A 22,829-nucleotide genomic window follows, 5' to 3' on the forward strand; every position below is an offset into this window, starting at 1 on the left:
CATTTATAAATGCCCTTTCCAGGTACATGAAGGAGAGAATGGCGGGGGGGGGGGGGGGAAAGAGAGAAGAAAATCAGGGTACGGCGCGCCCACATGCCAAGCTTGCTCTTCACTGATGCCAGTCTCTCCATCCAGCCAGTCCCTAGCAACCCTGTAACCCGGGGCGACAGGGCCTTGACGATGAACAGAACTCAGCGTTTCTCTGCCAAGAGGTTGATAATGCAGAATCTTCAGAACACACAAACACACAAACAGACACACACTTCCTGCAAATAAGTTGCAAGTACACTATCATAGGTGCACAACATGAAAAATACACTTGTACACATACACAGAAACACACTTTTTCCACTCTTATCCAAGTGATCAAGTTACAGGCAATATGTTAGCTAACATGGAGAAAAGAGAGATCAATATTGTTACTCTAGCTATGCAATTTATTACCATGCAGCTAACAGCATGAGATATCAGAAAGACTGAATTCAGGGTCTATAAACAAACAAAACCCAGAAGAGCATGACGTGCAACAAATGTAACACAGACTTCAGCCTATTTGTTAAAAAAAATAATAATCATCAAATTTTTGCCAAGTTTTTCAGAGAAAAAGACGAGCAGATTGAGCATTTGTCCTGACTTGAAGCCGCACTGTGATCTGCTTTTCTTCTGCAAATTCTTCTTGATTGAATCTATGCACGCTCGGCTGACAATGTCAACTTCGTGAAGTGCAAGCGTTGCTAGTGTGCTGGAAAAAATGAGGGCGCTATATGCTAACTTCAGACCGTCAGCGGATGCACTTTGACAGCGCAGAAACAAGTGCTAAATAAAATAAAAATGCTCCAAGTGAACAGGCTCTGCTGACATCTGAACAAATGGGATGTGATGTTTCTGGAGCAGTGGTGATATTATTGAGGGGGGGAGGGGGAGGGGGGGTTATCATGGGAGGTGGTTAGTTTAATATCTTAGTTTAGCTTCTGTATATTGATTAAATATAAAAGCACATTAACTGACAGCTAATGTGTTTTTATGGTAGAACATTACACATTCTTACATAATCTCTCTGTGGGTCTCTCTGCAGAGTTTTTTTTATATGGTAAGCTAACTTTAATGGTATTCGGTCAGAGAGTATTGTTTGAGGAACAGGCAAAGCAGAGTCATTAGCAGTGTAGCTTTCAGCGTACAGCATGCTTAATGAGAGGGCACGGCCACGCTGTCTGAGTGATTAGTTGCTGTGGAGGCTCAGAGCCAAGAATGATGCGTGTGTGCACGAGGCGGGGGGTTTGAGCATTTGTGTGTTTGTGAGGGGGAAAAGGGGGGAATGTCTTGTAGTGTGTATGCAGCCTCTGAAAGTTTGGCTTCAAATAGTAATAATGCATTTATGATATCAAAGTTGGGAGTCTCATTAAAAAGCCATAAAAATGTGATTTAAATAAATATGTTGCTTTAGTTGAAAAAAAGTTTTTTGCAGTTTATTATTTTTCTGTCGACCGTGTGGACGGGGCAGATCAAGTTTTGATTGACATTTCCCTGGCTACGCACACAGCATGTGACTATTAGCATAGCGCATACATTAGAAGTATATATGTTTAAGTAAGAAGGAAAATCCCTGCAATTCTGAAAACAATCGTTTCAGTTGGGAAATCGGGAGTTACAAAATGCTTTGCTATCCATATCAAAGTTAGCTTTAGCGTACACATGAACAACGGCTGAGATGCCTTTCGTTCCAAAACTATGAATACAAGACCTTAAATAACATAGCTAAGGAACTTTTTTTGATTTGGATTTCCAGTTCCGTTAAAACTTAATCTTTGAGTCTTCATCCATCTATGTCACATAAATAATAATTTTACGTCATTTGCATTGCTCAGCAACATTTACTGGAAGTTGAAATCAATCAGATACCCACTGACACCAAACCAACAGACCGAGCCAGAGATTTGTTTAAAAAGCCAAACCCTACTCACTTTGTTATTTTTATATATATGTGGCATTGTGCGGCTGAGAGGAGACTAAAAATAACCTTCATAACATGGTTGAAGAGAAGCTAATCCCCCAGACTCATTTGTTGCATTGAATCAGGCTTCTAATTTACCGCTTTATGGTCAGGGACGTGTATTTAATAGGCACAACTCAGTTTGTGTGTGTGTGTGTGTGTGTGTGTGTGTGTGTGTGTGTGTGTGTGTGTGTGTGTGTGTGTGTGTGTGTGTGTGTGTGTGTGTGTGTGTGTGTGTGCATCAACACAAAGACAAGAGGAAAGGTGGCTGTGTGGAAATGGGAGAGGAGCAAACTGACACATAATACAAAGTGAGAGCTCCTGTGGAATTCCCCCATCCTGCGTCTCTCCTGCTTCAGCACTGCAGCCTGTTTTTATCCAACACGACGCAGGAGGACTGAACCGAGGACTATTTACTGCGAGATAAAAACAGGCTTCATCAGACCTTCTTTATCGCTTCTGACAACTTGAGAGGGAACAATTCACTGAGCATTTTACTCAAATCAGAGCAGAGAGTTAGGCAGCAAAGCTCACTGGGAACAAGGGAAACACCTACAAGTAGCTACACAGGGTCAGCTCAATTCAGGATCAGCTCATATTTATTACATGTTTTAGTCTAAATCACCAAAAAGTTGTGCCTTTAAGTCAGGGTTATATTACATTATAAAAAATGTAGCTGACTCCTGATTTGATGCTTTTCTTTGTTTTGTGTCATCAGAAGGAAGCCAAAATGTGTCATCCAACTTGTAGTTATTGACATCTGGCTCCAGCTGCATCGTTTAATCAATCAAGAGAAAATCAAATGGTATTATTTTGGGGCCTTTCATTGGACAGGACAATGGACAGGACAATGGACAGAGCAGGAAATCAGGTAGACAAAGAGATAGAGAAACGAAAATGGAGTTAAACCTATAGGCCGTCTGAGGACGAACTCCTCTGTACATGGGGCACCCGACCTAAGTGCTAAGCCAACCAGCTCCCAAAGTAAATGTTTTGAACATAAAGTAGATGAATGATCTACTGTAAGTCATTTTTCAAGCAGGCAGATTAAAAAATGTGCTGGTCCCAGCTTCTTACATGTCGGGGTATAAAGGTTTTATTTTGTTATTTGGGGCATCTGTTGCTCAGTTGTAAAAGTCGGTCGTCTCTCAACTGAGAGTCTGGGGGGTTTGATCCACAGCTTCCTCTGTGCAGGGGCAGATTGAGGTGGTTGCTTTGTGTCCAAGTGTCCTTGGGCAAGATGCTGGACCCCAAACTATTCCCACTGCTACACCAGCACAGTGTGAATGGAATAGCACTGTTGGGCAGTTGGGCACTTTACGTTGCAGCCTCTGCCGGCAGGGTGTGAATGGGGGAATGTAACAGTACAAGGGTACTTTTACTCAAGAAAGAAGAGTTTTAAAGCGATCTGCATGCTGAGTTTGTTTTGTCTGTTATGTCTGGCAAACCAGCATCAAGTAAGGTCCGATTACAACTTGGATTTCCTGCTGTCAGTTCCTGCTCTGTCGGAGAGTTGCCATTGGCTCATTTAGCCTGAATTCCTTCTCCGCCTCTCCGTTTTCTTCCGCTCTCCTGAGCTCCATCCTTCTCTTCCTACATTCCTCTGGATCCAGAGACATACCTGAATTCAAATCTGCATGAGTCATACCCGAACCTCCACCTGAACTAGAGCCTTTAAAACAGTTCAACATTTATCTCCTCACGTTCTCTCTGAAGGAGGATTCATGTTTGAGTTTCTCTTCACCGTCTGCACTGCATACAAAGACAGTTTGATTATGAGAAAACGTTTCCTGCAGAGTTTAAGCCCTTCAATGGGAATTAGTCCTCAACATTGAGCTTCTTACTAAACTCTGGTAAATTGAAAACATTTCTACACACAGAGTTAATTTATCATCCTCTTTTCTTTCTTATTCTATTTTCCACTGTCCTCCTTACTTCTTGTCAGCATGCTCTTCTTTTCATCTTCACCCCCCTCCCCCTCTAATCCTCCATTTTCTTTAACTTTTCTCTCCTCTTATCATTTCCTCTCCTCGGTCCCTGTTGGTATAAAAAAAAAGCTCAGGGGGTCTGGCTTTGGTTCAAAACCTTTTTAATGCCGCTGTTCAGTGCAGCTCAGCGGGGCACCCTGGTCCCTTCAAGTTCACATCTCTCAAACCATCAACCCCTGTCTCTCTCTCTCTCTCTCTCTCTCTCTCTCTCCTTTGTACTGGAATGATTTCCTTCATCCGAAGCAGGAAAGTAAACCACTTTCATCTTCCTCTCCTCTTTTTTTTTTGTTACTCTTGTAGAAACTCCAACCCAGCTTTCCAAGAAAGGGTGCAGCTTCCGCAGAGCAACACATGCATTAAAGCTTTGTAGGCATTTCTTCAAGCGTGCTACCTCCTGGGCCAAGTGTGCACTCTTCAACACCTTACTGAGAGGTGAAAAAAAAAAGATAAGCATTTGACGGAGTAAGGTGTAGATGCAACAACCTGAGCTCAGCACATTAACCTCTGATGTATTCTATACCCTCTCATAAACCCTCTCAGCCACAGGCTCTTGTTTTTATAAACTGCATTCCTTTTTTCTGAAACCTGGGATTCTGTAGATCATTCGATTAGAAAACAAGAGCAGATTATTGAACAAATATAGCTTCAGCTCAACTCAAGGCTAGGTATAGTATGAAAATGTTCTTCACAGATCTGATTAACATGTGATGAGAGACATATTCAGATCATATTGTACAACTGAAATGCTGAATTGTTCCTGCTTGCATTGTAAAAGTTAACAATTATTACCATCAAATTATCCTTAATAAATTAAAAGTATCCATTATGCACATGTGAACTGGTAGAATATTATCAATGTTAACCCTAAATGAAACCCTAAAAACAGAAGTCAAATGCGAGTTCTTGAAAATTTTACTGAAGTGCATTACACTATATGATAATAATACAATACAACAATAAACATACTAGTTGCTGATATACGAGCTTTAGTTCCTAAATCACAACAATAAGTGTTCTGCATGCCTCACTTTAAAGAACAGATTTGCTTCCCTTCATTCATTTCACAACAACAAACAGAAGTTCTCAAATGTCAAAAATTGAAACAGGCGTGCTCATTCCAATATCTGCAAAATATGAGACTATGTCACAGCAATAGAGCGCCACAGGAATGAGTCCTAAAACCAGGAAGTAAGTTAGCATTTGAGCGCCATGGGGTCTATCGTCTAAAAGTCAACGGGGATTTTGAATGGGTTTGTGGTTAGACGCCTGAAATAAGGTCTGTGGTTAACACAAGCTGAAGAGATGTTGGTGTTTTGTTAGACCACATAAACTACGTTAGGTAATACACCCACTTGTGAATTTTGAAGTTTTTACACGTCTTTAAAAAGACGGTTGCTAACAAGTGGCTAAATGTGACTACAGTGGTTGTCGGGGACATTAAACGTCATCACGCCGGACACAGAGGACGGGAACTCTCTCACTAGTCGGAGATGTCTCCTGTAGGTTTAATCTTTAGGTTAAGGTGAATATTATGTTAGTAAACTATTTATTAAGCTACGTGGATTAGTTTATCGGAGATCGTCTGAAGCATAACGCTCGTGACGTCACAATCATCCGACCGTGGTGTAGTTAGCTTGTAGCATAACGTTAGCTTTTGACTTCTGTCGGCCGCATTAACTCTTCAAACATCATTAAAATGGCGTTCATCTGTGAAGATTATCCTGCTGAACAAAACGCCTACGCTTCAGAAACGAGCGTTTACACAGAGATTATTTTCTGCAATGATCCAAAATCCAATGAAAAAATCCCATAAGAGAATTCTCGTTAGACCCCATGGTGATGCTACTTCAGGGTTGGCCTACAAAAATACGTCATATGGTTTGTTCTCTATAGGGTTGAATGTTTTGGATCTCTTACTACATTATTTAGGGATATTGAGAAACATTAAGAAAAGTGTGTTTATATGGACTTGAGGGTCTCGGTTATGAGCTTTATCCTGGTTTTGATCATATTCAGGATATGAAGTTTACATGCACACAGAGAAACCTGGTTTTTCATATCCATGTATACATGATAAATACCAGTATCCAGGTTTCTTATTACTGCATATCGCAAAGGCGCATGTGATGTTTATTTTTTACAACAAAAAACGCAGCAATTTTGAAATCTGAGAAATGAGATAACTGTGGCTTATAGTGGGCTTAGCATTATTAAATGCCAACATCACATGTGGATACCACATATTGCACAGTCACCTCATTTCCAGCAACGGGAGAAGAGAGCAACCGCACATTTTGGCGTTGTGCAGCTAAGAGAATATTGAACATGTCCTCACTTCTAAATGCCTTTGGTAACATGCTTGTTTTGCTGATGAGTCACTTGGCTGAGGCGGCGCCTGCGCAGGTAGTCCGTATCTGTCAGAAACAAGGGTAAGGCGAATAAATGCCACTCTATCCCGTTTTCTTTCGGAATTCTCCAGGTAGCAAAATCTGGTTTCTCAAAATCGGGGTAAGTGCTTAGCCCAGTTTCTGAAATCATATCTGATGATGCACAACACAAAAATGAGATGCTCTAAAACCAAATCAAAACCAGGATACCAAAGTCCATGTAAACACTACTTCTGGTATAGCCAGGCTGTGCTTTAACATTATTATTAAGCATTTAAAATGTAATGCATTGAAAATATAAAGCAATCCTACACAGCCTTAAAAACATGTTTTTTTAAACATGTATATCTTTACTTATAAAGAATAATAAAACATTTACAAACCATCAATAAAGCCATTGGTTACAACATATAAACCCTTTAAATATTGTTAACCAATAACATATACATACTTCAAGGCAATATGCAGCATATCTGTACTTGATGCAACAGATGCTTGTTGCTAAAATCAGATCTCTGTTTGACAATTTCAATACTTATCAAAAGAAATAAAACTCAACATTTCCTCCTTTTCTTAACAGGCAGCATTTAGTGAATGTTCCAGCACAGTGAACCGAACTATTTACTTTTCATGAGCGAATCTTAAAAAAACATCAGCGACCAACTGTCCAGGGACTGAAAGGCCCATAACTTCAACTTCAACAATCCCCTCTTTGTTCTCCCACTTGGCTCAAACATCTTTTCTCTGATTCTATTTACTCTTTCATTCAGACCTCTCTCTGCCCAATTCCCAGCCCGTGTCACTCTCTCCGTCTCCACATCTCTCTCTCTCTCTCTTTTATTTCCCCTTCCCTCCTTTACGTTTTCACATTGCCTTTGTTGTCCCTCGGTCTGGATGGTGAAGCATATTTAACCACAGCTAGTGAAGCAAACAAGACGCCTATTCAGAGACGGAGATGAGGAAGGAGGAGGAGGATGAAGAATCAGAGAGAAACAGAGCGAGACAGAGAGTAAACTGCCTGGATGACTCGCAGATATCAGTTAATAATCTCCTTAAAAAAAAAAGGCAAACACTGCTAATGGCTATAATTACATCCTAATAAAGATTTCCCACAATTCTCGTGTTTTTAAATTGTTTCATGCAGGCACAACAACACACACTCATCTCACTCTCATAGTCCATTAACAAATCTGTCCCTGCAGTAAACAGTCATTTGCAAACAGGCTGAAGGCGACTTCTCTCTGCGGAGAAAATTTTATATAACCAGTGGCTCATTTCCTCTAAAAGCAGTCACATAATGGCTTCAAACAATCACACACACACACACAGATAAAAATCTGAAACTTCTCACTTCCTGCATTGCTAATGTCTATATGAGGGCAGAGTCATGGTTGTTGGCAGAATTGTTCATTCCTTATCAAAGAAAAAAACAGCACAACAAATCATCCAAATCGCAACTATTAGCTACTTCCTGTTTCAAAACTGTGGGGATTGAAGATTTGTTTTTAGCTAATTGGGCACAAAAACAAACAAATTAAGGATATTACCTTGGCCTCTAGGCTGAATTGTTTTTTCCATTTTCTTACAATTTATGGACTACAATTATCAAAGAAAAACTAAAACATGCTACTTTGTTGAGGTCTGATTGGCTTACAGCTGAAACAACAACTCGTCCATATGCATTCTTAGCTGGCTGTTGCTGTGTGTTGCAACTTAATAATCTAAATTAGACTCAGAACTGTGTCAGAAAATCGTGATTAAGCCGTTTGTTCCTGTCAGTGCCACACTAGTGCCTGTCTTTATCAGCCTAAATGTTGGTAGGATTTCCAGTTTTGCCTGCAGCTGCTGATGCTACATTCAAATTACTTCAAGTAGACTATACTTTCCCAGCTTCTCCCATTATGTCACGGTTGTTTTCAACAATGATTCAGCTGGATGAAGGATTTCCACTTAAGTAAGCGGCAGCTCAGCTTGCAGCCCAAAAAGCCTTCCAAAACAGCATGCAGGACAAACCTCCATCTTGAATGTGCAACTACTTAGTTGAGTGTTTGTCCCAGTTTCAATGTTTTGAAGAGGAAGAGACCTCTACAGATACATACACCTCATAAAAAATGAACACTGAAGCAGGGGCATTACCACACTTTATGACGGGGGAACTGACTGATGCAAGGATGAGCAAATACACACAAACAAACACACACACACACCGAACGAATGAGTGGCTTTCATTTACCCTTTCTATCACCACTAACCATACCAAATAACTACAAGAATTATGGTATCAAAAATATATTCAGGTGGATACTTGTTTAAATGTTTTAAGTAACAAAGTGGCCAACATAAATGTTTTAATTCTTTAAGGACTCAGAAAGAAAATTTAAAGCACAGGAAAGAGTAAATGTCCCAACAAGACAGATAGCCAATCAAAGGTTGTGATTTTGTGATAGCATCTGGGTTGGCAAAACAGATTTCAAAGAGGGACCCAGGCGACCACCTCGATCTGCCCCCAAACTGATGGAAGTTTCACCTAAAAAGAAGCTAGCAGAAGCTCAGCTAGCAGACCCCAACTGAAGTCCTGTTGCCAAGAGTAACAGAGAGGAACAGATTTTTCTCTTGCTACTAATTGATTCACTGTTTGTTTGTTTTTTTGGCATCAGTGACAACCTTCTGAACGACACTGAAGGGTCGTTTTGTTGGCTGGTTTAGCAATACTTGTGCCCTTCCTTCATTGCTTTGGTTTCAGAGACGCAGCTTAAAAAAACAAACAAATATTCAGATATTCAACTTACAAAATGCGATACAACTCATGTTCTTTTTGACCCATAATTGTGGACTTTTGGGGGGGCACTTCTACTCAAAACCGACCCTCGAAAGCTTCTTTTTTCACATAATTTCATAAAGCTTTTTTCTGTTCTTTTTTCTGTTCTCTCACTGCAATACTCTATTTAAGAGCAAATCACTAAAAGGAAAAATAGTTTGAGAGACTGGCCATGTCATTTCTTTGTCATTACTATTCACTCTGTTGCATTTTATCAGAGTGCACACACAGCAGAGCACGTACCCACACCTTGTTTGTCTACGGCTTATATTAATAAGTCGGTGCCCGTACAGATAACGGGGCCATTTCCTATTATGAGCCTGCTTGGGAAAAGGGAAGAGGGAGTATACGCTTTACTTGTAAGCAGAACAGACTGTCTTTGTGTGTGCGTGTGTTAGTGTGTATGTGCCTGCTCAAAATCGATGCTAGAGGCAAAGATTCAGGTTTTTAAAGACGGAAAACGAAAAAGAAAGGACAGCAAAAGGGTGGCAAAGGGTGCAAAAGGGAAGGAGCAGAGGAGAGATGTGAGATAAATATAAAAAAGAGGAATGGAAAGGAGACACACAAAAGGGAAATGTGAATAAGCAGAAACATAGTGGCAGGAGGTTGGAGAGGAGGAGAGTTGGAATGCCAGAGCAGATGAAGAGGAGGGACAGGTGGATACAGGAGAGCAAAGTGAACTGGTGAGAAGGTGGAGTAGCCTGAAAATGAGGAGAGAAACGGAAGCTGGGAATGGCAGTTGAGTGAAAGAGAGAAAGAGAGAAAGAGTAAAATGGTGCCAGACAGCCTGAGGTCCTTAGTGATGGATGGAAACCAATCTACGGCCCGTCGCATCCTTCATCAGCTGAGGCGAGCAAACAACCGCCCTGCAGAGCTCCAAATCTCCCCATAGTGTCACCTGATGTGTGTGTGTGTGTGTGCTGTTCAAATACAGGAAAACATGGAAAACACAGACACGCTTATTATCGGCATGCATGTTAACAAATGCTAAGTATATTCACACACACGGACGTCACAAAAGCAAAGCAACAGTCGTGTCTTTGTCTGGTCGTCGCGTCCTCAATGACCCTCATTCAGACACAGTTATAAACTCAACTGATTTTTTTTCCCCTCTCTCCAAACACATGATGTCAAACCCCTGACCCCATGAACACATGGGGACTTTACACACATGGGAAGAACACTACTTCACTCTATTGTGCATTTAAAAAAAGAAAAAATATATATACAAGAATGAACTTGTTCCTTGCTCTGTTTTTTAAAGAAAAGGTGTTGAAGAGAAATACTCGAAAAAAGTGCAAACAAAGACAAAGGTTGATCATATATCATATAGAGTCACACAGGTGAGTGAAACAGCGTGCCTGTGAGTGTGTGTGTCCGCACGCTTCACTGCTTTGCCCAGCAGAGTGTGAGATGAGGATCCTCCCCTTGGGTGACATTATAGCACCCCACCCTTGCAGTGTGTGACTGTGTGCGAACGTCTGCTGCATCAGCAGCACTTTACAGCGAGCAGAGGGAACAGTCTGCACACGCTCAGTTCACTCACCTGTGTCTATACTGCCCATCACCTCACCTCTGCCTTCCTTGCACTCTGTGTGTGTGTGCTGCTGATCATTTGGCTACCGGAGGTCGAAGATAGCTAACCATGAAACAATTGAATAACTTGTCCAACACGACTTACATGGAATTTGAATGAGCTGAACTTGATCAGATATTTCTGGACCTGGTTTTTATGATAAATCTAACCTGATAGTTCTCAATATACGGTTTAAAAAAAAAGTGAGGTGTGCAAAAAAAAAGGACGGCCCTGTGCTCAGAAATACTTTTTGGAAATGAAAATGAATACGCCATTTTTTGTTTAAGCGTTTTTCAAATCAGAAATCACAGAGACAGCTCTTACAAAACGAAACGTTAAACCCCTATAAAGGTCGTCAGCTAGCTGGTTAGCCCTTAGCAGTTGTCAAACATGCAGGGATATTTATGCGCTTGTTACACCTTGTCTGTCTCTGTGCATGCCTGTGTGTGTATGTCTAGCTTACCACGGTTTCTATACATGTCTGCTCTTACTAGCTTTATACATCATTCTATACCCATCTTCCACAGCTGAGTACTGTTTTTACTGCTGAAGAGGACCAGGTGATGAGCCGATGTGTTGGATAGAGCTGTAGTCGTTTCCATGTAAAAGGATGCAAGTTATTTCAAATTCTTCTAACGTCTCTCTTTCTCCCTCTCCCACCAAGTTACCGTGTTACCCACAATCCTTTGGAAAAGGGACTCTGATTTCCCATTAGAGCTTCCCCTGGGCAATCTTAGTTAATCGCATCCGCAGTGTTTACTTGCCTTGAACAAGCCACACTGCCTCAAAACCTCTCTCTCTCTCTCTCTCTCTCTCTCTGAGCTGAGATCTGTTCCTGCACTGGAGCAGAAAGTGAGTGAGAGAGAGAGAGAGAGAGAGAGAGAGAACACGGCATAAACACAGAGCTACAGAGGAGTCGAACAGAAAGTGAAGCACCAAGTTATCCTCGAGAAAATTGCTGAGGGCCACCCTGAGTTGTTAACAGTGTGTTAGCCTGTGTACTGTATGTATAAAAGAGGTCAACGACTGTGCAATGTGTGTGAGTGTTGGACATTGTGTATGAGTTATGAGTATGTCCATATCATAGGACTTATATTTGTAGATGTGTGGGAATAACATGTGGGTGCATGTTTGCCGCATGTCTGTTAGCAGTTTTGAGTGTGTGTGTGTGTGTGTGTGTGTGTATGTGTGTATGTGTATGTGTATGTGCGTGTGTGTGTGCGTGTGTGTGTGTGTGTGTGTGTGTGTGTGTATGTGTTTCAGGGCAGGATGCCAGCTACTGTATGTCAGGACAAACAAGTCTGACTTCAACAATGAGAGACATGTTGCTCGTAAAGACACAAACACAAACAAACACGCGCAGACAGGCACATGCACGCACGCACACACACACACACACACACACACACACACACACACACACAAGTAGAGGTTTGGCATTCCTGAGTTTGGTATGCTTACATAAACCTTCGACTCTGTTTATTATCTCAAAGGTGTTGTTTATTGCATTTATAAAGGAAGAATAAACATATACAAAGAAACTTAAACGAGCACAAACATGGTTAAAATGACACAAATAAAAACTTGTTTTAAACTGTAACTTTCTTATGAACAACGGATATGAACTCATAGGTTGATGCAACACCAGTCCCTAACCCGGAGCCTGGAATGAAATGTATTTAAAGCTCCTGTGAGGAATTTGAAGCTGGTTATGAAACAGCAGGAAATTAAAACTAATGCATGTGTATGACCCCCAAAAGCAAACAAGAGCTTCAGAGAGCAATTCAATTACTTTTATTTAGTTAATTTCACATCTGTCACCAGTACCGAGGGGCAATGTGTCAGATGAGACCATTAACAAATAGGGATGTGTGAGCGTTCTGTGCATTTGTTTTGACTGTTTTAACTTATTTTAACTGTATAGCTCTTTGTTTTTGTTTTTAAAGTGCTGAATAATTACAGTTATTAAAAGTAGTAGTACTTTTAGGGATGGGTAATGATTTGCAAATACTTGAATAGTCAATCATTTATAGTGTTCATACAACTTATAACTCATCTTAAAAATATTGTTTTCTATTATTTTACCTGTGCCAGATGTTGGCTGCAGTGTATCTGAAAGCCGTTTGCTAACCACCATGATACAACAAAAGAAGAAGAAGAAAGCATTAAACTGACTGAGCATTTCCTAACTTCAAGAGCAATCTGATTTACTTAAACATTGTTAAATTCAATAGATCATTTTAGATGAAAAAAATGGCCATGACTGGGATGCTAAATCAAATGCTAAATCAGCTTAAATGTTTTTTTTATCTATATCTGTATGGTAGAACTCATTCCGAGTTGCACGATAACATTTTAAAAAAAGGGAGGGTGAGACTTTTTTTTCAGAGATGAATCATCCCTCTTTGTCCAGAGGAGGCGCCAAAATCCACAAAAGCCACAAAAGCCACAGCTTCCTGGAGCTCTGCATAGCATGAGAAGGAAAAAGCTATAAAAATGAAGAACTACATTTTTTCCCCCCTTGATGTTAATGTTTACAACATTAACGACGCAGGTCAGTAGACGTGTCATGCCTCAATGATTGTATCTGTCATTGCCTAACTCGTTTTAATATTCAACATGTAGGTAGTTTCCCCGCACGGAATAAGCTGCCTCTTCATTTCCTGTTCTTACTAATGTGTGAAAGAAAAAGAAATCAAACTGAGTATTTCTCATCTATCTTTCCTGACATGTGCTGTTTTCACTGTGGGCATTTGGCATTCCTGAGCAGACCTCTCCTCTACAACTGGTGAAGCGCCATACGCTTGTCAATTGCACCATTATGTGGATGGTGTATGTGTATCCTTTCAGAAGAAGATGCACTTATTGTGGCCTACTAACTAGCACAAATTGGGATATCAAAAAGCCTTTGTGTCCTCTACACCATACGGGACAAATGAAAAATCTATTCTGCAGAGGTCAATAGTGTTAAGGAGAATGAGAGGAGCTACAGCTCTAACCTAAGTGATCGATATCCTCTATTTATGATTAGAATAGATGTCTCATTTTTTATTATCTGCTTCTGTCATAACCTCCATCTAATTGCTTTTTTTTTTTCATTTTCAATTCTGCAGCTTCACTTTCTCCGTCTGCTTCTCTGAACACTCTGATCTTTACAAGCTGAGGAGACGTGGCATTTTCATCAAACCCCCCAGGGTGAATAAGTGCAAAGTCAATGATCGTTTTCTCCACCAGCAGCGAGCTCCTCTGCTTCCTAAAATATCAGACCTTATAGAGTGAATTACAGTTGAAAGATAAAAGGAATCAATGGAACGAAGTGCTGAATCTAAACGATGCAAAACCCCAATAATCGCCCAAAAATATTTAATATAGAGACTTGTTGCTTTGCAGTTTGGTGAATCCTGAAAGTAACCCATTTTGAATACACAGTACAGGCTTTATGTGATGGCAGGAATTGGTTCTTAAACCATGTTGGTTCAGCCCATAAAGCTGCATATATCTAATGCTACTACTGTACATGCTACAAATACAAACATACTTGGGTGTTTCCTTGACAGTTTGCAGCAAACAGCCCTGCATGCACCATAATTTGTCAACCGCTAAATGGTGATTTCCTCTTTCTTAAAGTAGTGAACCCACATGAACATGAGAATGTGCCTTTTCTCACAGTTGACAAGTTCAAGATGAGTAATGCGCAAAGAAAGCGGAAATCAGCCCAGGCGTTTCATTTGTTCTGAATACCTTTTATCAATTTGTAGCCTATTGACATGCACCTGATAACAAAAAAAACACATCATGATGTTATAAAGCAGGTCGAGATCGTACTCTTTGTAGTCCCCAACATTAATAAAGCACATGGCAACAAAGGCAAGTGAAAACTTCCTTTTAACGGGCAGAAGCCGGCTCATTTGTAACTGCCGTCTTCCTTGACCAGTCTACAAAAAAGAGTGCATAAAGCAGGGCTTCTTCTTGTTTTGCTTCACACTTAAGACAATAATGAGCAACATAAAAACCCAGAAATGAAATCTATAAAAAAAATCCTCTCCTGGCCAACGTGGCAAGAACAGCCTCCAATAATTACATTTAGCTCCTCTGTTTTGTTCCAGATCAATGAAAGAGAAAATACTCTTCCCAAAAAAACGCACACACTGTTGCAGTATTTTCATCTCATATCAGAATCCTGCTCATTACAAAAGCAAGTTTGACATTTAACCAACATTTACAGCATCGTTCATTTCCTCCATACTCAACCCTCGGTGTGACACCCTGAGGTGTGTGTCTCAGATGGACAGGGGTGTCAAACAGGGCGTGAGGGTAATTGTAAAACCTGGGGTGCAGAGCCAAAACGCAGGGCTGTTTGCCTACCAATGATAGGACTGTGATTCCTGCTTGTTGAAGCCTAAGTGAGTGTGAAATGTGTGTAGTCTGCTAAACGACATCTTGACAGCCTATGATGACAGCCTCACTTCCACAGCAGTCGGACGAGAGTGGGATTTATACTGTAGTATCCTTTCTGCTGCAGCACCTCCAGGCCCGTTTGAGCTGCATCACCGTGTCCTGCATCAGTCCGGACCCATTATGAGCACTTTTAATGAGTGCTGAATTACAAACAGCTGTTCAGCCTCTCTCCGCCCTGAATAGAGAACAGCTCGGGTCATACTAATGATTTCTACAAAGTTATTTTACCGCAAGGTGCTACGAGTCAAAAGCCTCCGGCTCAAACTGATGAGTTGGATAGTTCTGCTGGCTAATACTGACAGGAGTGTTTTGATACTGTTGGATGAAAAACACTTTGTATCTTCTTGAGAGTTAGATGACAGGATTGAAACAAATGTCAATCAGCTACAATACAAAGCTGGAGCCAGAATGATTGTTACTAGCTTAGCATAAAGACTGGAAAACGGAGGGGAAAAGCTAGCTTGTCTTTGTCCAAGGAAATAACATAACACTCACCAGCACCTCTGAAACTGACATGGCAAATCCCCTCTGTTTATTTCTAACAAATACTTAAGTGTAAAAATGTGAAATGTGCTTTAAAGGAGGTATGTTTTGCTGGACTTTTGACCTGGAACACATGACATCTTGGCATCTCCGCTGCATGGTTTCTTAGAAAACTAGGTGAAAATTTCAAAAAGCAATTTGAGGTTTTTTATGATATATGTTGTATACGTATCAAACAAACAACATAAGTGTGGTAGAGCTCCTTAAAAGCAGATCTTTTTAACCTCTCGACCTAACCTTGCTGTTTCCTATTATCACCAGTCTTCATGCTAAAATAAGCTAGGCTAAGCTAACCAGACGCTTGCTCTGGCTTAAGCATTGTAGTAGAAAGATATAACCCTCAGTACACTAACTTCCCAGTCCTGTCATGGCTCTTTAAAATTATTATTATAATCAGTTCACTCTTAAAGAGCCCATATTCTGCCCTTTTTGGGGTTCGTATATTTAATCTATGTTCCTACTTTTGTACGTTCACAATAGATAAAGTTTGAAAAAAGTGTCTGTTTTCATGTAGTGCTCCTCCTTGCTCCCTCTACGCTCTGAGTCCGTCAGCTACGCTCTGCTGAGCCCACACTGTTAGACCCCACGTGGGTCAAGTCTGCTCTGATTGGTCTGCCGATCCGCTCTGTCGTTATTGGTCAGTTGCTCAGCACGCGTCTAGGAAATTTCAACATGAGCTGCAGGGCTTGCCACAACGAGCCAATGGACTTAGATCAGTGATCTCACACTGACAATGACGTCGGACTGACAATTTTTATCGAGGGGGGCTAGAACCGAGCGTTACATGCGGCTAATGCTACAGCTAACAGGAGGACGTAGGAGAAGCCGCGTTTCCGCGGACTTTGAATTTTTGCACATAGATGTGACTAAACATGCACAGGACACTTGGAAAACTCACTAAAGGGCATATAAAACCAGAAAAAGCAGAATATGGGACCTTTAAGAAAGAAAGGCTAAGTGCTGTTTGCTGAATAATCTGTCTCTTTTAGTAATGTGTCTACATGTAATACCTTCAGCGATAAGGCGCCCCTTGGCCCAACAAGTATGTTTTAAATCACAATATCATTTTATCAAGATTTTTTCCATTTAGCTGGATGTTGTCAGAGGCTATACTCTCCTAGCCGAGCTGGATGGTTAAATGTTTGGACGGCTTGAATGCAGTCCTTTCAATGAAGGTGTGAGTGAACAAAAGGTCAAATCAAACTCCTTCCTTGGACTTGTTGATGCAGTTTGGTAGAAACTGCTTTGTGGACTTCCTTGACCCTCTTTGCTCTTCACTCACTCGTCTCTGTTCTACATGCAACAGCTGCATGTACTAAACCTTGTCTGCATCCAAATACCGGAGTTGGCTGCATGCTATGAATACTAGTCTGATGTTAAAATTGTCACAAAGCATCTGCCATCGTTCCGTCCCTGCTGCCACATACTTACAGTGCAGTCCAACAGAGACAAAGATTTACATCCAGATCTGACCCCTTGACTCGTGAGTATTATAAGCTGCAAGACCACCCCCCCCCCCCCCCCCCTCTTCCACTTTCTTATATAACCACATAAGACAACAAAGAAGATTCAGGGATGTGTTCGCCTTGTTTACATGCTTGACTCAAGCTTGCATGCTTGATGTCAATAAATGAACACTACACTCATTACTGGTTCAGGTTTACAGATTTTGGAGCTGGTGGTTACTTATTTACTTTATTACAATTTAAAAATGTCAGGGGGAAACAGCTATTTCATTAATGTTTAGCCAAAACACGAGGAAGTGCAGTGAAAGCAAAAGGGAAGCTATAACAAAGTTCAAATTGTGTTTGCTGGATTGAATGTCAACTTCTGTGGAAGCTGCAGGGTAGATGAGGCTGCCAACAGCTCCTATTCAATAACCGAACACATCAACACAGACTGAGGGAGGGAGGGGGTCTCTATTGGTGACATTTAGCTTTGTGTGTCTGTGTGTGTGTGTGACAGAGAGAGAGAGAGAGAGAGAGAGAGAGTTTGGGGGGGAAAAGAGAAGTCTAAAAGAGCTGACAGAGTGTTAAAAAGTAGTGTTTATTTTAGTCATGTCACCAGATTTGAACTTCTCTTTACATGTACAGAGTAAGATGATTGTATCAGTGTGTGTCTACTTCACCATACAACAACATGAGTGTATTCATGGGTGAATGATTGCTGTAAGGGGGGGAAAAAAGGCCATGTACTTGTCAGAATGAATGAGGGGGACATTTCTGCTAATGCATGTGCAAGGATATCCAGAGGGCTCTGCAATATCCACAACACGACCGTCCATGCAGTCTAGTGTAATATGTGTGTGTGTGTGTGTGTGTGTGTGTGTGTGTGTGTGGCACGCGTGTGCAAGTTAAACCAGTCTATCTGTCACTGTCCCTATGGGGGAAGTTGATTTGCATCTTCAACAAGTGCAGGCCTATCTGATTGGATGTCAAGTAGATCAAATATTTTCTCATGAATGTTTTTGGTGTACCTTTAAAAAAAAAATGTTTGAGAAGAAATATAGGCTACCAAATGTTACTTTTGTTTTTGGTTTAAATAGCCTAAGTACACACTTAACAACAGAGGGCTGTATAGTCAAGAGGGAGGAGATGATACAGAAAATGAAGACTCAGTGGTCCTGGTAGCCTATGAGGTTGTTGCCATAGAAAATTGAAGGTAAGACTCAAGTTCAACAGCTGTATTTTATACACCTGGATAATATTGAGTTTCCCCCTCAATAAAAAAATAAAAAAATCAAATGCAGCAGGCTTAATGACTGAAATGCACAACAGATAACAAGTTAACGGCCATGCAAAAAGACAGACACTGTTTAATAAGCTTATTAACCGGAAACGTGAAATATATAAGTAGAAGGCAACAAGTCCCTGTTTCGGCTCCTCTGACACCGCTACTCAAATTTGGCTTCCCTGCGACCACTAAAACTGCCGCAGTCCCAAATACACACATATCTCCGTCACTGAAGTTTCCCACTGCCTCGTTACACACACACAAACAAACACACAAACACACACACACTCTCAGCCCGCTGCAGCAGTGTAACCAGAACAATAACACACATTGTACAACAAATAGGATAATTCACAGGAGGTATAAAATTAGCGCTTACCGGAGAAAGAGGACTACCCAGAAGCCAGCATTCAGTCAGTGGCTGTTTTCACTCAAACTGTTTGGGATTAGTTCAGTTTATCCTTCGTCTGCAGCTGTTAGCATGAAGCGGTGAAAGTGTCTCTAAAGGTGACTTCTTCTTCTCCAGCCTGCGCACATTTGTGGACAGCAGAGACTCGGAGCTGTTCATCTCAGTCTGCTCCTCTCTGAGCTTCTCGGCTCGGCTCAGCCAGGACGCTGCTGAAAGGAGGAGGAGGAGGAGTGCCGGAGAGCTGCTGCTGCTGCGCAATGCTTCCTGGGAAATGAAGTTCATGGTAACAAAAAAAAAAGCTTGACAGGTACTCACTGTAGTAAGTGGAGAGAAACAGCAAACCCTGCTTTGACTGGTTTATAAATGATTTCAAATATTTTTTCTTATCTCTGAAAAAAATTAAATCTAGCAGGATTGCTAGAAAGATTAGTGCTGACTTATCGAAATTCTTGTTGTTTTGATTTCTGGCCCTTGTTGATTTTTTTTGTCCTTGCTCCAGTTTGTTGTCTGCTTACATTTGCCTGATGATTTATTTTGGAAAAGTTAGATTTTTATTTATTTATTTTTTACATATAATCTCCCCTAGTCTTGAATTATGTTTGAATTGACTTGTTCCTGTGTATTTTGCTGTTGTATGTTCATCCTCTTCAAGAGTTTGTATAAAAAAATTTTGTATATGTTAAATTTGTCAATAAAGACGGTTTAAAAAAAAAAAAAGCTTGGCAGGTGCCCTTCTTGGATCAAAATAAGCAGGATTTTATTGCCTGACGAACTGAAATCGATACATTTTGCGATACCAAAGGTAAAGGGAATTGTTTTTTTGTTTTTTTTGATTATTACACAAATACAGAAAAGAAATGAGAATGTGTGTGTGAGGCTTATTCTTTGACCCTTTAAGGGAGAAGTTAGACACTTGAAGATAAAAAAAATCTACAGAATAAAATAAAAATATAATAATGAGCTCAAACCAATATAGTGATTTTATATAGGCCTATGGACTCATAATAATGTGAAATATATGAATGTGTTTTTCAGTTTTTGAACAGGAAACGTCAACAAACGACAGGCCTTTACAACAAAACTCAACTCTACACAATGTTTTGAATCATTCAAATAAAAAATAATTTCTTATTTCTTCTTCTCAGCTCGTGTTGAGCTGATTGACATTTGTTTCAATCCTGTCATCTAACGCTGCACAAGAAAATATAAAGTGTTTTCATCCAACAGTATCTTTTCCTTTCAGTATTAGCCAGTTGTGTTCAGAAAGCAGAACTATTCAAGTCTTCAGTTTGAGCCTCTTCAGCCCATAGGCTTTTTACTCAGCAAATTGTGGTAAAATAAGAAGAAGTAAGTAGTGTAGATGAACAGAATGATGAAAAAGAAAACAAAATAGAAAATCAAAGGCACCAGAAAACATTTTAAAAAACAGTAATAATGCTACCATTAAATGATTTTTGGTAACATAAACATATTTTACTATTAAGTACTGAATTTGCTAACCATGAAAACATAACTTTCTCAACATAATGAAAAAGCTTATACTGTCTACTTATACTATAGATTATACTGTAACAACACAGACAGGTTCTTAGCCGCAGCTTTAAACAGAACAGTTTGCCTTCAGGAGCAGAACAGTCCAGATTACTTTTTTTATTTTTAATGATGTTATTTATGAGACACATTTAAGGATGTATTCAGGTTAACATTTCTATCAGTCCTAGTTCACAGGGATTCTGTGAAGTTTTGCTCTCCATCCTCCTGGGCACAACCTTAGGACCCCTGAGATCTGAAAGGAAAAAACTTGAAAAGTCAATGATGTAATGAATGGAGTGGATCTTCTACATCAGTGCCATTTCCTAGCATACTGTATTCCTCTCCAGGGGAAAATACCTTAACTTTAACAGTAAAGGCAGCGGTTATTCCCAAGAAACCCATTGGGTATTCTCATGTATACATTGTTACAATCTTTCCATTCTCTATTTTCACACATAAACTGTGTCACCCAGCTTTTTTGAATAGCCTAGATGAGATCTTACACGTTATTCACCAACAATGGTGCAGTAGTGACAGCTTGTAGTACAGTTGAAAACAATGAGAATCATAACAGTACTTCTATTTTCTTTGAGGTCAACAGTCCCCCTTGAGGACTCATTGTTCCAGAGAGCCGTTTTTCCTGCTTTCTTAATGTAGAAAATAAAGTACAACTACTTATCAAGTGTGTGTGTGTGTGCGTGTGTGTGTGTGTGTGTGTGTGTGTGTGTGTGTGTGTGTGTGTGTGAGGGAAGTGTATAGGAAATGCTTCTGACTCTCAGTAGCTGTGTGACTAAATTTAGAGTCTTGTGCCTCCTCTGTCCAACCGTCATATGCAGGGCTGGACTGTCAGCCGATCAGGAAAGAGACTTGAGGCGGCTGAAGTTAACTGTAAATGATCTCTGCTGTTGGGCTGATCTGAGAATAACACATTTGTTCTTCACACGCCCCTAAAACAGGGCGGCTAAAAATACCCAGCTAATACAGAACAGAGGTCAAGGAAGTCCAAAGTTTTTTTTTTTTGTTATCATTTTGATTGATATGCTTAGATTTTGTTTTCTTTCTGGAGTCTTTTTCAAAATGAACATCTAATGAGATTAAATTTAAACTTTATAAGTATACTGAGAGAACAAATTGAGGGCATCTGCTAAACCTACTGTAAAAACCACACTCCACTGTGAACACTAACTTCCCCATCCTCCCCTGAAAAAAATGTTGATGACTCCTCCACAACATACTGACACTAATTCATTTCACCCGAACAATAAACAATGTGATCAAATTTGACAGAAGGGTTACCACAGTCAAAATTTCAATGCATTTCCATTTCCGACTTGTTTTTCGAGTCATATACCCTTACAGGCTTTTGACCCTTTTTCATCTGCTTCCTGCACTCAGCAGATGAAGCTGGGGCCCAATATCAAATCATTGTCTATTTGATTATGAGATGTGTCTGTTTGATTGTCTATTTGGAGAGCAGCACCTTCTTTATTGACTTAGTGCCTGACAGAAACCCCCCACCACACACATACACAAACACACACATTCACACTCATCCTCCCCTAAAGTAATTCTGCTCTGTGACATGGTCTGTCAGATAATTACAGGAGTGTGCTGCAGTCACTTTCCCTTTGAGTTTACTTTAATGAGCTTTGTCATGTCTTTGTGAACAAGTGGTGCTGTTAACAAACACCTTACTGGACTGAATTTTTAGATTACCCGAATAAAGGCTGTAAATCTCACTAGTGGTGTTATTAAAAATATTTTTGCATTCTCTTGATAGCAGAAAGAGCATAGATGAGCTGCAGTATCCTGAATAGTAAACCAACAAATGACATCAGCTCTCAGTGTGGACAACGCCTTCTTGCTTCCCCTTATTAGAGATGCTTTTACACATAAATTGTGCTTTTTTTTTTTACAGCCAGTTCTTCTCATGCTTTGCCTCACATACTTTCAGGGTACCACCTGTCAAAGAGTTGTACAAGATACAAATCAAATTCTGAAGAATATTGCCAGTTTACAAGAAAGATCAAACATGTTAAATATTCATCGGTCCTACCTTCGGGTGTAGGAAGAAATGGAGGCACTCTATTTAGGAATAACCAAAAACAAACTGAGCAGTTGATTAGAAATAGATTTTTTTTTTTTTTAAATGGAACTCATGAACATGCTTGATAAATGATACCTAAATTATCAGATTCATCATTATTTTCATAACAGAAAATTAAACATTTATATATATAAAAAAAGCAGGGACATGGACATAATCCAATATTTTTTATGCTCATACTTATTTAGACCTCTTTAATTATACTTAAGCACCTTATTTCAACTTCCCTGTGAATTACACAGCACACCTGAGTTTTTGTTATCCTCTGGCGCCCTCTTGCGGGCCTA

General features: G+C 40.2%; 1 protein-coding gene across 2 annotated transcripts in view; it reads right to left on the reverse strand.

The window, feature by feature from the left end:
- pag1 (phosphoprotein membrane anchor with glycosphingolipid microdomains 1) overlaps positions 1-19,112 on the reverse strand; it is a 58,953-nt gene extending 39,841 nt beyond the window's left edge. For both annotated transcript variants that reach the window (XM_061059138.1, XM_061059137.1), the window contains exon 1: positions 18,873-19,112. The gene's annotated coding sequence lies outside the window, so the exon portion shown is untranslated. The remainder of the gene's footprint in view (positions 1-18,872) is intronic.
- Positions 19,113-22,829: the final 3,717 nt, after the last annotated feature.

Source organism: Labrus mixtus, chromosome 16 (assembly GCF_963584025.1).
Source record: "Labrus mixtus chromosome 16, fLabMix1.1, whole genome shotgun sequence".
NCBI lineage: Eukaryota > Metazoa > Chordata > Actinopteri > Labriformes > Labridae > Labrus > Labrus mixtus.